At 40.9% G+C, this 16,498-nt stretch overlaps 1 long non-coding RNA gene across 1 annotated transcript; it reads right to left on the bottom strand.

Annotated features, from left to right (window-relative positions):
• Positions 1-916: 916 nt before the first annotated feature.
• On the bottom strand, positions 917-14,379 carry LOC112956959. Its single transcript, XR_003251135.1, has 5 exons — positions 14,141-14,379; positions 3,336-3,504; positions 2,509-2,758; positions 1,484-1,678; positions 917-1,228 (listed from the first exon to the last, which is right to left on the bottom strand). It is a non-coding gene; the product is annotated as an uncharacterized LOC112956959 (long non-coding RNA).
• Positions 14,380-16,498: the final 2,119 nt, after the last annotated feature.

Raw genomic sequence — 16,498 nt, forward strand, 5'->3', positions numbered from 1 at the left:
CAGACGGCTGAATAGACCAGAACCATTACAAGTGGCTTTACAATAAAAACAAAAACAATAAGAAAGAATCTTAACCAAGATTCTACACCTAACCAGCTTTCTTCTGTTTCACACACCCACTTTAGTATCACCAAGCCATTCAGACACTCAAAACCTGTGATATGCTAGAGGTTTGTCAGAGATCCTCCTATGCTTCTCTTTCTCAAGGAAACTGAGGACCAAGAAATCTTCTGTTGCACCAGAAGATCATTCTGCCATAGGTTATCAGGCATCCACAGGGCAGTGTCTTCAGAGAGCTGTGGAAGCATCTGAGCTTCACAGGTGAGCAACACTATTACGCATTCACACAACTTTCAACTCCATTTCAGAAATGTATCCTGACATTTTACAATCTCTATTCTACAAGAAATGATAAAAATCAAAACTTATTTTTCACTTGCAATTTTAAGACATTCCTCTGTATAAGTCATTATTCAGTAGAATGTGGCAAACAGAAGAGCAGGTACGAACAGATCCAGTTTCTAGAGCTGATGTTGCAGACTAATGAGTATCTGCACATAATTGGCAAGTCTTTCTCATCTCTTACGCAAGATACAGCTGAAAAGGGCTATTCTTGGTTAGACATTAGTTAGAGGAGAAACTTGCCTGGAAACCTAAACAGCTCTAGAAATAGATGCTGGTAAAGCAGTGTTTTTAACTGATCAGTATAAAAATAGTAGCCCAGCTATAGTATAGTAAATATAGTTAGTAAATATAGTAAAGAGCACAAAGCTAGCTGGGAACCATGAAATTGCAGTCCAGCATAATAACTGCCAGAGAGGTCAGCGAACAACTCCCACATTGTCACATTGTTAGCTCTGACTCCATAACCTATTTTAAAACATCATCTGAACACATTGCACCAGTAATATTGCTGTTAAAACCACAGAGAGCAAGTTTATTGCCAGGGGAATGGGGTGGGGAAAAGGAACTGAGAAGACAACATAAGGCTGATTGGAGCCCCACTGTACTTGTGGATTAACTCCAGTGACTTCCGAGTAATTGCACAAGGTTGCTAAAATTAGAATCTTGCCCACAGCACCAAGTAAATTAGAAATGCAGAGACACAGATGAAAAGAGAGCTGGGAACCATGAGCAGCAAAACACTGTCCCCATGAAGCCTGATCACCTCTGCTGTGCCGCTGCCAAGGAAAAGGAATTGGGAGAAAGTGCTCCACTCTCCAGGAACCTGTGAGGGAGGGTGCAGGAGTTACCTTTTGGAAAAAAAAAAAAAAAAAAAAAAAAAACCACTGGGTAGTGGAGAGAGTGGAGAGCTCAGGAAAAACGTTCAAAACGGAGGCAGCGAGTTTGCCTGCCGGGCAGGGTTTTGCAGGATCTCATCGTTCTATTTATAACACCACATGCCATGTTACATTACATCACACCACGGGAGATGCACACCACATGTGCAACAAAATGCATTAGAAACACTGTAGGTTCTCACCAGAATAATGCCCACAGTTTGCAGGAGCAGCTCAGAGCAACGTTATCCAGGAAGAGTATAAAATTCCTCGGCAACCTATGGCGCGTTCTCCACATCCTGCCACTTCAGCACTTGAAAATCCACAGCACCACCAAGGAGTCCCAAGCTCTCATTTCCTCCATTAGTATTGTTTACAGTTTATGTTCAGCATCTTTCCTGCATTTAGTAGCACTTTAGTGTCTTATAACTAATCCAGAACTGGTTTGGGCATCTTATTTCAATGCAGCTGAAAAGTATAGGGCAAGGAGATGAAGACATGGTTGAGGAGATGGGGTGAAAATGCCATGTCTTCGTAAGTGGAGGAACCCAAGATTGCAATAGGTCTATCCCTCTGCTGCATCCAAGCAGAAATATGTGCCAACTCCTTTGAGGCTAAGTCCACGTAAATACGGATAGCCTATCACAACTGTCATTTATGCCCTTAACCAAAAAGCTAATAATAATAATAATCATTTAGTAAAAATAAATATTTCAAAGTGATTAGTTTGTTTGGAGGTGATAAATGAAATCCATAATAAATGAGTATTATCAAGTTATTTTAAGAAAAAAAGAAAATAGTATGCAAGCTTGCAATTAACTGAAGATTTCCGCCCAAACACGCACACACAGAGTGGGACTGCAAGAGTAGAACTGCTGAGGGTTGCCCCAAAATTCCAAATGCTTAACTTTGTACCCCTGCTAGTATTTCCTTACTGCAGGATTTGGGGGGGATTTTTTTTTCTTTTTATAGTAGCATGTCAGAAATCTTCCTGGAATGGGTCTCCAATTCACTTAGAGGTGGATAAAAAGAGGATTTTTTTTTTCATGAAATTAACAAATGGGACAATAAGGTTACTAATAGTGTGGCAGATAGGAAGAATTTTAAAAACAAAAAGCAAAGAAGCCAAGAGTTCTATGAGGAAAACAAAATTTGAGATGCTCTGGAGAAAAAAGCATCAGTGTTTCACTTTGACGGATTCTGAACATGCGGCATTATCTGTATTTACCTTGGTCAGTCAAGTAGCCAACCGTCAGATTCCGTTTTCATCGCATATTTAGTTAGCTGTTTGAGAAGGCTGTGGTTTAGTCAGGGTTTGTTCATTCCAAGCATAAAAGGATCTCATCTCTCCACTTCAGAGAACAGGATTACATATGCTGGGCAATTTGTGGTGCTTCAAAGACACATCAGTATCTTTACTGCAGTAGTTCAGTCTCCAAATTTCTGAGTTGCAGTCCTAGATAATTTTTGCTATGAATCTGTATTACAGAAAAATAAATAGTGCCTCAGATTGCAGAGCAAATGCAAGTTTGTATTTTTCACTTAAATCAACTAAAGCTTATTCTGCATGATGCACTAACACATATCTAAAGACAATAAATGGTGTTCCCACAACAAGAGAGACACAATCATAACAGCTTTCGTTAGGGAATGCCCTGGCTCACTGCCCATCGCCTGGACATTTCCACCACATTCCCCACAAGAAGAATTCACTGAGGTAGAAGGCCCTCAAGGAAGTGAGGATCTATTGCTTGGTAAAGCAACGGGGAATTTCCACAATAATGGAAATTCAGAGAAATGTATCAGGTCAAGACTGATAATCTCTTTATCATTTTCTCTAATTTCTTTAGTATTTTAGAAGGTGGCAAGAGAAATCCAGGAGGACACTTAAAGCTAGTCCTTAGGGCTATATGTCCCTTTTTCTTTATACACCAAATGCTACAGACACCTGGTACCACAGCAAATCTCATGCAGGAGTCCAAACTACAACTTGTGCCAGCACCCACATCAGCATGCAAACCTGAACTGAAATTTATTTTAGAAAAAGCATCAAACCTGTAGCTTCCAGACACACATGAAGGAGATGGCATTGCTGTCGGCAGCATTTGCAGATCTGGAGCCTGTGCTGTGTCAATATGGATTGATGGACATGGATGGACGTGAGCAGAATTCAATACTTCCTTCCCCGCTCCCAATTTCCAGTGTCAGAGGTACATGTTTTGCACTGTACAAGCATACCAGACAGAGCACGGGTCAGAAGGAAGAGCTGTGCCCAGCCAGACTTCCCATCCCTCCAGCTCTCACTGCACTCTGACTCCTCTTCGCCCGAGTAGGGGTGAAACAGGGTCCTGCAGACAGTGCTGAGCATCCCCGACCTCCTTCCTACAGACTGACCCACTGTCACCGTAACTCACTGCTAAAGTTTGTGACCAGCTGCTGACACTAATGGTATCCAAAGTCTATTGCTCTGCCTGCAGACCTAAGTTGCCTGAATGACAGCAAAATGGACAGTTCATCTATAAGGTATTGGGTGTCCTTTCATTCAAGGAAAATGTGTGTGAAAAAAAATATATATTTTTAACCTTTCTTACAACAACACTGAACATGCAACTTTTAGGTTAGGTCTCACAGGGTGTGAATCCACACATCACAGCAGCTTTCTGCAGTTTCCTACCCCAATTTTCTTTTAGGGTGCAACTCTGGCAAGTGGCAGGCACTGCTATGGTCTAAAGTAACAGCTTACCTCAACCACACATGGGCAAGCTATTTCAGGCATATTACTACAGTTGGAAATGCTTCTGCACTTCATACTTCACTCATTTAGACAGAATTGCTTCTGAAGCATAATAAAATGGCATACCTAAAATACATATTCTGAGTCTCCCAAGCTCCCTTTCTTTTCTCATCTGCTCTCTGCCAGGCACCTGGGGCATTCCTCCTACATTCTCTCTCCTCCCTCTGGCGCTTTCAGGGGAGTTAAACAGGAATTTTTCTTTAGGCCCTAATCATCAAATTCACACTCAACTCTGGTACCTCTGATAGTTGGTACTGCTTCTTTCATCCCCATCCTTCACATACTGACTGGAAAGCTGGCAAATATATGCATAGATGCATAGTGCATCTTTCCAAACAGAGGAGAAAAATAACAGGCACAGTCTCTAGAAGAGTTCACTGACACAAGTCACAAGCCAGACTGAAGAACTGCAAGGTCCCTTGTGCAAGGACTCTTGGAAGGCATCCGCCTGCTAGGAAAGTCTGCAGAAGAACATACACATTTGCATTCAGGTCTGTTCCATATGACAGGAGACTAACAAAACCCTTGCTGAAGTCAGTTTTGCCTGAGCTCTAATCCCCAAATCTGAGGGGCAATATTAAAGCCCTAGAATTTGACAGGGAACAGAAGTTTCCAGGATGCTTAAATCATCAGTGGAAGTCTTAGAGTTGTGCTGACTGTGTCATATTTTATTAACAGAGATCATTGAATTACTATTATTTTGATGGAAATCCAGCTTCCTAATGTTTTATACATGTGAAGATTCGCATTTGTATCAGGCGGCTATAAGTGACAGGGCGTCACTTCTTTGGAGATCTTCCAAACCTGCCTAGATGTCACCTTATGCCCCATGCTCTAGGTGTCCCTGGTTGAGCAGGGGGGCTGGACTAGATGATTTCTAGAGGATCCTTTGAACCTCAACCATTTTGTGAATCTGTCACAAACATGGAAGAGTGAAAGGATCAGTCCAAGTTTCACATATTTCCACAGTATCCTAAAACAGATTAAGAACAGTTCTTGTTCAACAGACTGTGCTTAGCTACTTCCATCAACTACAAATTAAAGTGAACCTTTATGTTATTTTTATTAACATGGAAAATTTTAATGGAACCAACTGTTTGGGGAGAAGTATTGAGACATGTGGAATTTTAAGTTTTTCCAGCTATCAGACGTATCTGGAGAAAAACTACACTGAATTGTCACGTAGTTCTCTTGTGCTACTCAGTGAATAAGGTACGACAAGGTAAGAGAATGGGTTATCTGAGTTGCTGTGAGGCAACGGTCACAGCTCTGTCCAAGGCAGTAATTTTTCCAGCCGCTCCTACACACATAACTCTCACTTTCAAAACAGTTTCTTTTTAACAACCTTCTGATAACCGTGGCTTCTTCTCACGTATGATACGGTCAGCGTAGAGCAAGCCTTGGCCATGCAGCAGGAACACCATCCCTGTGAAGAGCGAGCTAATGGAGAGCTTCTCCAGGCACGCAGCGGGATATTCTGCCTCCGGTCAGAGCGGAATGCGGCCAGAGACAAAAAGGCAGTGAACTGTAGGGAGCAGTGACTAACAGCAAGCTGAAGTCGAGCTAGAATGTATTTCGCATGACTAAGTACCACTTCAATAGGAAAAACAAACCTTTATACAGAACCACCAAAAAAATGTTGGTCTCTGGTATAATACAAGTGCTATTACAGAATATGAGGGCTCCAGTGTGACAATGGAAAGGAACATGGGCCCTGTTTTGGGGTCCAGCAGAGTTACCACTACTTGACAAGCTCCTATCTATCAGCAAGCTTGCCTGCAGTTTGCCACACACAAGATACATACATATGCCTATTTTTACACACACATATATAAAATCACACATCCATAAAGCTTGAACTTTTTAATTGAAGCTGATACTTCTTAATTCCTGCTTGCAAGAGGCAGTAAATGTGCACATGCTTGGCTACCGAGCTTCACCTGACAGATGGCAGCCTTACACAGCAGCAATTCAACTGACATCTGAGCCAGTGTTAGGGGAAGCGAGTTACACTGACAGATCACAGGTCATGTAGAAACATCCATAGGCAAAGAATCAAACAAGTTCCTTACATCTTAAATCATTATTCTATGTGGTCTCAGCTTTTCTCATTTTAAAGGCACCTTTTAAACAATTATCACACTGTTATCTTTTATTTTATTACTCCAGTGTTGCATACTTTACTGAACCAGTGTTTCCAAGATTGTTCTTCTGGGCAGCAGCTGCTGTTTTCCTAGCCAACAGTAGAGCTTAGGGTCTCTTAAAAGCTTAAGTGCTTATTGATATGTTAAGTTATAGCAGCCTAGTATTTTTCAGTAGTCCTTCATGATCTAAATATTCCATAAGCTTGTTATCTATCAAAATACACTATCACAATTACATTAGATCATTCTCCAAATTCTCCATACATCAAGACCATTTCATTACTTTCAGATCATTTAATTTCAGTGTATTTGCTTTAGATTTAATACTGCTCTAAATATAAATACTAGATGAACACTTGTCCACTACTACAGACTGTATTTAAGACTCAAAACCTCCTTTCTATGACAAAATCCTGATCCACCATGACACCACAGCAAGTCCTGTTCAGAAGGTCACTTCAGTCAGTCATCAATCAAGCAGATATTTTACTATGAGACTGCACAGGTTTCACATAGGTTTGACTTTTAATTAGACTATGAAGGGCCTTAGTAGCATAGTGGTTATGACTACAAATTTTTTGTTCGGTGATCAGACCTTAACAAATGCATAAGGCAAAATTCCCAGACCCCAAAGGAAAGCGAGATTAGAAAAAGTGCTTTGAAGAGCTCGGCAAGGAAAACTCAAAAGCACCTTGAAGTAATTTTGTCTGTCAGAGAACTGACTATAGGGTGAATAATAGCCATACTGTATTTAGGTATTATTTGCTGAATATAACTCTAGGGCTCTATTTAAGGCATTCAGACAGAAAGTGAGTGCTGACAGTAAGGAGTAATAACTCAAATGGGCCATCTGGCCACCAGTGCAACAGATACTACACGTAGCATTGCAAAACCTGAAAACATTTCATTATAGGACAGACACCTCAGCCATCGCCCAGACTAAGAATTTGCTTCAAACTCTACTTAAGCAAGCCTGCCCACATGCACAGAGGCTGTCCTGGCCAGCAGCTGCCCTCATTCAAGTCCCTTTCTATGCTACTGAGGCTAATGAGGAGGTCAAAGAAAACATAATCCTTTTGAGGACATCCTCAAAACCATGTCCTTTACGGAATCCACTGTTTTGAGTGCCTTTCCACTATAATGACAGTTATGTAAAAGCACAGGGCATACGTGCCCTGCTACACTGAAACTTAAATACAGATTTTCTCTTCACTTCTTTCCATCTCTGATGTCTAGCAAGAAAATGTCAATCTCCAGTGCAAGTCCTGCAGAACTAACATTCGCCACAAAATGCCTTCTAGACTATACAAAGCACTAGACAGAGCATGCACTTAGGTTTAGAGGTCAATTGGGTTGGTGTTGGCTTTGCCTTTTGAGGATGCTGCAAGAGAAAAAGTTGTTTCCACTTTTTTTTTTTTTTTTTTAAATAGGGGGAGTGGAAGGGGAAATGATAAAAGCCCAATGTTTTCTGTTGGGTCACACAATAAGGCATTGAGCACTATGCATGGGCACACACAGAACAGTAAAAGGAGCCTGGAGAAGTCCTAGTACCAAATTGCCAAGTAAGGAGATGAAGACAAACTCCTTTTGGTTCAGCACCAAATCAGTTTACACCAACAGGTGCTTTTTATTTCCTCTCTTGTGCCTAACAAACACACCAGATCACTGCTCCTGGCCTCACTGTACTGCCGATAGGCTCTTTGAGAAGACAGGACTTGTGTTTTAATGGCTCCTCCTGTGTCCTTTCAGACTGGGAGTAGAGGAGATGAACAAGGTGCTTCTAGTAGGATCCAGGGAGGACTGTGGAGCTTGTCTCCCCACCAGAAGCACGGCAAGGAATAGCAGCAGAATATTACACAGAATTTATACATTAGCATTCACTTTCCACTTCAGGAATCAGTGTAAACCTCACTGTTTACTGATAAAAGCATGGGCTGGAATTAGAGGGTCACTAACCTGCACTGTTTCCAGACTCCTGCAAGTCAATGGCTAAACTGACACCTTGCAAATTATTTTTAGCCAATGGGAAAAGTGTTCTAAATACCTTTGAGATATCATGTGCTGAAGTTCCCAGAATTCTTGCTCATAGTTTCTTTTATCTATCATCACTGTTGTTCCTCTACATGGTTCAATCTCCCTGGACGCTCTTCATATTCCATATTTAAACTCCAAGCTTTCATTCCTCTATCAATTTTTATTTTATTTCAGATTTACACCTCTTCCTGTCCAATTCTGATATGTGATGCATTAGCTTGGTTGGAAACTTCTGCAAGTTCTCCAAGATCACAGAATGCTTAAAAAAAAAAAACCATCTCCCACACTATTCATGCCAGTAAATTTAATGCCTCAAGTATTGCAATAACATAATTTTAAATAGACTGCTTAAATATTAATCATAGCATTCACTATTTTCTGATTCTGCCTCTATTGTTTGACTTCTCATACCCACAGATGTTCTCTCCCTGTCTACATTTCAATATCCTCTGGACATTATCCCTCCACAGGATGACTAATGCATTATGAGATTCATGTATTTTAAACTCCACTGTGTTCCAAAAGAACAGTTTCCTTATTCTTTATTTTTCTCTAAAATATCTGACCTGTCTTTATATCTTCCTCAGAGTTAGGAATCTATTTATTTTAAAATACTGTAATAACCTTAAGTGATCGAACTAATTTTATCTTTTCTCCTTGGGCTTGCTCTTCCTCTGGCTGCTCAGGCACGTAAAAAGAAAAGTAAACCGGTCCCTTGGCAATCCCTCCTTACAGGCAAGGAACTCCAGTGAAGGACATCAAAATATAAACATAGGTAGTAATACTGGACAACAGCTTTGAAAATTGAGATACACAAATGAATGTAGCTGAACTGGGGCAAGCTTTGTAAGGCAGGAGTAAACTACTTCCTCTTATCCCCACTACTGTCATGATCAACCTCATGAGCCTGGATGTACCCAGACACTTCTCTCAGGTCTACTTAAGGGTCTCACTATTTGAGAAACCCTGCAGTAGGGAAAAAAGAGGTAAGTCATCCATATATGTAAAGCTGGAGCATGCAAGTCAAAGCCATTGGGGATCAACCATGAAAAATGCTACTGTAAGAACAGTAACATGAATTTATTACCGTTAACAGGCTCTTACAACACTTGCACAAATACACACCTGAGTCACATTTCTGGACTTTCATGTCTATTGGTATTTGTATGTTGCCAGTCTCCCTTTAAAAAGTTCAGTCATTAAAAAAAAAAAAAATCTAAGACCAAGAACTTGAAAATTAGGGCACGCTAAATAAGTATTTGTTTCTGCACTGCACAAACTGGGTACTCAGATCTAGTGCACAACAAAGAACCCAAAAGAAAAATCATAGTATGCAATTATACAATAGAAGAATATATGATAATGCTGAGTTGTAAAGAGAGCAGAATTACAGCCCCATTAGGGCCTGATAAACATGTCTTCCCCAGCTCACTGCCCTGTTACCTCCTCACTTTGTTCATTCACTTTGTGATTCACAGTGTGGATTAGTTTAAGGCAGCCACCATGCAGTTCAGCATTAGCTAAATATTTAAATGAGAAAGCCTGAGCGAGGTAGCTCTTTCACCTTCCTCCCTACATCTGCATCAGAGGCACATTTTTCCAGCCAGGCATCAGTCTCAAGTTTGCAAGAGAAGCTTCATCTGGAAGACTGCTTTCCAAAAAAAATCTTATGTGCTGTTAGCAAGTGCCCTTTGGCTGATGCATTGATTCTTAGGTATCAGCATACACAGTTCACCCTGGCCTCCTGTAAGAGGGAAGATTTCACCCAAGCATGTAACATTTGGCCTTGCCTTGACTTTGATCCCCAGAACAAAAGATTCTACTGTTTGTCTCACTGGATGCATAATATCCCCAAAACCAATACCCAGCAACAACAAAACACAACACAAGAAAAACTGGCTTGATTGCTACTTGGAAAAGCATTCTCTTTGAGTACTAAGAAGTGATCTTCACGTAGCTACCAGGGCATGGTGGAATTGAAGGCTGCCCCCTTCACTTTCTTAACTGTACAATGGGACATCATAAGAGCAATGGAGATGAACGGAGCAGAGTATCATCGTTGCTCCACTGCTTACATTGCAGTCTGATGCCTGGGAACAAAAAACAAGAATACAAGCCTACAGCAAGAATATCCTTTTCCAAATGCAGCCTCCTAACTTTTTATACGGCCATGAGAAAGCACAAGAATGACTATTTTATAAACAAATCATGTAAAGAAATTCTGTCTGCATTTTTCTGAAGAGAAAGGAAGAGAATAACTGCACTAGATTTGGGTCAAGGTGATTGACATCTGTATTTTCCTCAAAGCAATTTTTATTACTTCAGCACACAGCTTTTGTAATAGCCAACAGAGGGGAAGCAAAAGGCACCAGGAAAGTTTCAGCTCTAAAATCAATTCACAATTGGTAGCCTGATGGAAGGCATAAGGGCTCTTAGTATCATTTATAGAGTACGCTAATGGATGGAAGGAAAAAAACATACAGATTAAAAAGAAAAAAATCAAAGATAGAAAGGGACATTAAAAAGTTCCGGCCACAAGCAATCTGCTTCGGTTTTACTTTCAGTCAGCAATTATCTAACACCTTATCTCATTTATATGGTAATAACTTGTCTCATGTCAACTCAACAAGCGGAGATGCAAGCTACTCAGAGCCAGCTCCTTGAATGTTCTGGCTGGCTGCAACCTGCCGTATGTGGGCGGAAGGACCTCGCTGGGTTGTAGCTGTACTCAGAGCACCAATTAGACTTGCCAATGAGCCAGACCTAGCAAACTGTGAGGTGCATAATAACTCATGAAATCTATTGTGGAAATGGAGTTAGTTTTAACTCTTTCTAGTTGTGCGCACACTCAACATGAAAGCATCTTTGGATATGTATTTGTCCAGGGAAGATGTTTGCCACAGGAGAGAAAACTGTTTCTGAAGGAGGAATGGGAAATTCAGGCAAGATTTAGAAATTTATTCCAGGATGGTTTCTATAGCTGCAAAAATGTATTTTCTCCGAAATTACAATCATAGACAGACAAAGTGAGCAGATGAGCCAAAACAGATCTGGACTTAATGAGGGAGATATGTTCTAGTGTTTGGTATTTCTCTCTGGAATGGCATAGCTCATTCCCTTCTCAAGGCAGGGGAGATGCACTGTGACCTGTGGGGTTCCAATCAACACTAAAGTTCTAGGACATAAAGATTTGAAGTATCCCAGGTTGCAAACTCCAAGACAGAATAAACATCCAAAACAGAAGTCCTTTGTACAGACAGAAAACCCCACATCAGTGTTCTTGTTGAAAGTTCAGCTATTTTAATGAGCTGTCTTTCAAACTGATTAAGGGAGGGCTTCACATCTGAAGTATAGTGTCCAGTTCTGGTCTCCCCAGTACAAGAGGATGTGGAGTTGCTGGAGAGAGTCCAGCGCAGGGCTACCAGGATGATCAGAGGCCTGGAACATCTGCCCAATGAGCAAAGGCTGAGAGAGCTGGGTCTGTTCAGCCTGGAGAAGAGGAGGCTGAGGGGGGACGTGATCAGTGTCTATAAATACCTCAGGGAACGCAGTGGGGAGGAGGGGGCCGGCCTCTTTTCAGTGGTGGCCAGTGATAAGACTAGAGGAAACGGCCACAAGCTGAGGCACCAAAAGTTCCACAGGAACTTGAGAAAACACTTTTTGACAGTGAGGGTGACAGAGCTCTGGAACAGTTTGCCCAGGGAGGTTGTGGAGTCTCCTTCTCTGGAGATCTTCAAAACCTGCCTGGATGCTGCCCTGTGCCACGTGCTCTAGTTGACCCTGCACGTGCAGGAGGTTGGACTAGATGATCTCTGAGGTCACTTCCAACCTTAAGCATTCTGTGATTCTATGACCAATAAGAGCTAATAGGTTGTGGACATACAGGAATGCTGTGTTTCAACCTTTAATTTAATATCACAATCAGCAAGATATGGTGCACCATACGCAGGAGAATTCTGATCTCTGCTCATCTGGTAGTGTTTTAATGACCAGTTGTACAGTACCTACTGCTACCACCAACACTTGCCAAATGGAGGAGGGTATGTTCTAAAGGGAGCTAAGAGCAGCTGTTTAATACAGGAGCTTTTGGCAGTCAGACTACAGTAACACAGGTACTGGGTACTCTTCCCACCATCTCAACAATAATAAAGAGCACCCATTTCCACCCTAGCATAGTTAAGATGCCTGTCTTCAGTTACAATGTCTAACTCTCTGAAATGCTGGATCAAAGACCAGCATATTGGAACAGAAAGAATTCAATATCAGGGCAAAGGGGGATGGAAATAGTTTAGGGAAAATGTTGTAGCCATCAAAACATAATTCCATTTTTGGACAATCTAAAGGTCCCTTGGGAGAAATGCATCAAGAGCGGACAATACAGACAAGAAACTACTTTGCTTCTCTTGATTCAGGTACTTTATGCCTGACTTTATAGGCATCGGTAATCAAGTTCAGCTTTTAAACCTGAACACAAAAGATTCAGTTGTTTGCTAACTCAGAAGCTAGGAAAGGATTTTCGATAACTGCAACAGCTGCCAGCTATGCCATCCTTTTTTTTTTTTTTTTTTTTTTAATAAAAAAGCAATGCAAGCATAAAACTGCTCGTCAATTGAGAACAACAGCATCAATAATGAATTTTCACTATTAATAAAGCCTGCCTCCAGGGTCTTGCCAGCAAGCTTAATAAATATTTCATTGTCTTTCATTCTGAGAAATTATCTGAGAAAGGGCTTGGAAAATCCTGAGGAAAGGTGAAGGAGTTGTTTAAAATATAAGTTTCTGAAATGCTAATAGCAATGAGGAAACGTTAGTGCAAGTTTAGCTTCGCATCAAAAATGGAGTAGCTATGGGAGAGATTTAATGAGCTACATGTCCAGCGCGGTGCTGTCAAGTGCTTCTTAAGCATATTAGGGTACTACTGCAGAAACAGCGCAATCATCACATTGTAGCATTCAGCAGAAATACCATTACCTCAGTGGGAGTCCCTCTGCCTCCCCCCAGCCTCTGGTGGATAAATTAGAGCCTAAAACATCACACAACATCTTCACGTAAGTGAACCTTGTATCTTGGAAGCGCTCCCTGCCAACTCCCCAAACGCAAAACAAAAGGCCATGCAGGCAGGGCAGCACAAAAAGCCAAGAAAAACGTCTGACGCTTGTGAAGGTTAAGAATGTTATGGGTCAACGTCATCTGAAGTCGTAATGAAAAGCCCCCTGAAGGCCTTAATGAATATGCTCACACACACACAAACATTTTTAAATATGTATTCAAAGTACTGTTAGATCCTAATGCTCCTCTGGTGATTAAAGCTGGTTCTGCTCCTAAGTAAATAATTAAATAGCAACGAATGGCTTGGCCTGGAAAAGAGCAGAACGCTAGGCCAAGATTTTAGATAGCTGCTCTTTTCCCCAGTGATAATGGCTTCGCTCTGATTTGGTGGAGGGAAGTCTGGAAAAGCAAGAGTCACGCAGGATAGCTGAAGTGCCTATATTTGTAACTGCAATTTAGAATCAACGTTTATTTCAGTTTAGTCTGTTAATGGAAGAAGAAATAGCTCACGCAGCAAAAAGAGAATTAAGGAATACCACTTGTGTAAATGGAAATAGGTGAAATATTTTCTTATTTGGGGCAGAGATGTTTTGTTCTAGTTGTGGTCAGACAGCTGTATTCAGGGATAAAACATGTTAGCAGTATGTACCTGAGAGCATTAGATATCCAAAATAAACTCAGCTAACTCAACAGAGCAAAATACTAAACTTCTAGCTTTTGGGTTTTTTTTTTTTTTTTTTTTTTTTGGTCTGCTGTTAAGTTTTAACATAAAGATACATACCCCTAAATACCATAGGACAAACAGATTATATATGTGCATATGTATACATGCTACTGACCTGTTTCACTGAGAACTTTGGCCACAACATGCAGCTCAGGAGCACACCCAGGTTTTCCCTGGATCCAATCTTCTTTGCAATTGCCCAACCACAATATAGGCAGCAGGCAGCAACATAGCAAGAGACGCTTCCCTTTGGAGGGATACAGCTCAGAGTCCTAAACAGATCAGTTCAAGATCTGTCAAGGAGAACACTTGAACTTTCTTTTAGCTTTCCCCCCCCAAGCAGGAGCCCCACAAAATAAGCAAAAACATTTAATACAGGACCAGAGTCTTCAGAGCACTGCTGACTGCACTTAAATGCATTGCAGGGGGCTACCCCCCAGCCCACATAGGCTCAGTAGCCGTGATTGGGGACACCTGGGTGGCCCCACGGCACCTGGTGGCAGCTCAGCGGCCAGCTGGGCAGCACAGATTGTCCTTGGGACTCCTCAGGCCCAAGGAAAGGGACCTCAGTGCTGGCAGCTGGGGAGGGAGCCGCGCAAGGAGGTGCAGGCCTGGCCACGGCAGCGTGTGCAGGCCGGAGCTCGCGCCTTGTGCTCTGCGAGAGCCTCGGGTGCTGCTGCATTATGTACAGTTCATTAAAGTGTAAACTGTGTTAAAAGGCATGTGATTTGTGTGTTGCAGGCCTTCCTTTTTTTTTTTTTTTTTCCCCCCAACAGTGATCTGGAGCTTTTTTTCTTTTCGTTTTGTTTTGGTTAATGTGGGCATTTCTTCTCGAAATAAATCTGTATATATAATCTGTAAATCTGAATAATCATTTCTTTTGAACTATTTATTTCAGTAGAGATATTGTCATAAAGAGATAGCATATACACTTGTGAACAGATCCATTCTAGAAATTTGAATAAGGTTTTATAATTAGGAGTATGAAGTTCTGGAACTATCTTGCAAAAAGTCATCTTTTAATAAGATGCAAATAAGGCAAAAGTAACTGATCTATTCAAGGTGATATACAAACTTTGCATCAGAGATGGAGATAAGACTCTGGAAATCTAAATGCCAGATCAATTCCTTTAAAAACCCTCACTTTTCTTATCAGCAAGGGCCCAACATATTGGAAAGATGGTTTGTGGAACCAGACTTTACAGTCTGATATATATGAAGTGAGAGAAGTAAACTAATATAAAACAAATAGATTTTATAATATTAATAAACAATTACTGATTATTAAGGGTAAATCACCGCCACTAAATTTTGGAGTGATTAAAAAAGTAAAAAATATCCTTTTAAAAAAGAGATTTGCTTTTCTGACACAGGATATCAGTGCCTCCTAGAAGTAATCAAGATGCTAATGGGCAGTCTCTTCCTTCCTTTGCATGGCAGAACAATCATTTATTGATAGTTCAGAGTTCTTCTGAGGGTTCTACTTTTAAATTTTATTGTTGGAATGATCAATATAGTGGCATCTTCAGGGAATACCTTCTATACTTAAAAAGTTCAGTTGGCCGCAAACAAGCTTAGACACTTCAGTTCTTTTCTGAACTCCTGTGAATTTGGGATTATTGCCTGACTGTAATTTTCTTTCCATACTGTGCTTGTCAGTATGTCGATTTGGCTTTTTCTCTACCAGTGACAAATGAAATTGATGGCAGGAGCTCTTCTCTGGGGATTTCCAGAGACATCTCTCTAATTATTCAGTTCGTTGTCATTTGCCTCTTATTTCAAGATGTATACATTTCTCACCTTGTTTTATTTCTGAAAATCTGAAATCCAGTATCAAAATCCACTCTTATGTATTCTTAATCAATCCTCTGCTGCTCACTTTATGCAAAGAAAGAGATAGATTTGTTATTCAAGAGAGATTTTAGAAAGTGGTGTTTGGTTCCTCAATTCTCTTTTGCTTCCCTTCACCTCGGGAATAGGAACTGTGTTTCAGTTATAAACAAGTTGTCGCTGTATTCGGGAGGGAGACTGTGACACAGGTTCAGGGCACTCTCCCTAGTGCTCCCTCATGCTCATAAACCAGCACATTGCCTGTCTGAGGGATTCAAAGATTCCCAAACAATATTAAATATTCAGTCCTGACATTCTTTTCCCCTTAGCCTTAAATGAGGCAGAATCTTTTGTATTTTCTGGTAGCCCTAATGGGTCAAATTTCATAGTTCTTAGCATCTGACTCTTGCTTGAGTTAAAATTTTGTTTTGGGTAGGAGCAAGTGATTCCAAACTCTCATTCTGACCTCCCAAAACAGGATTCAGAAGGTACAGTTGTTTTGTCCAGGTATCAATATGCTGAACAGCATTTAAAAGGGAAATGGAAAGGACTTTGAAAAAACTGTTGGTCCTCAACTGTTGGATAGAATTGTACTATTCAAATTTGTAGTTTCGGTGCAGCCATTTGTGTCATCTTCATCTGG

This window comes from Nothoprocta perdicaria, unplaced genomic scaffold (genome assembly GCF_003342845.1).
Source record: "Nothoprocta perdicaria isolate Ctin4 unplaced genomic scaffold, notPer1 scaffold_69, whole genome shotgun sequence".
Taxonomy (NCBI): Eukaryota; Metazoa; Chordata; class Aves; order Tinamiformes; family Tinamidae; genus Nothoprocta; species Nothoprocta perdicaria.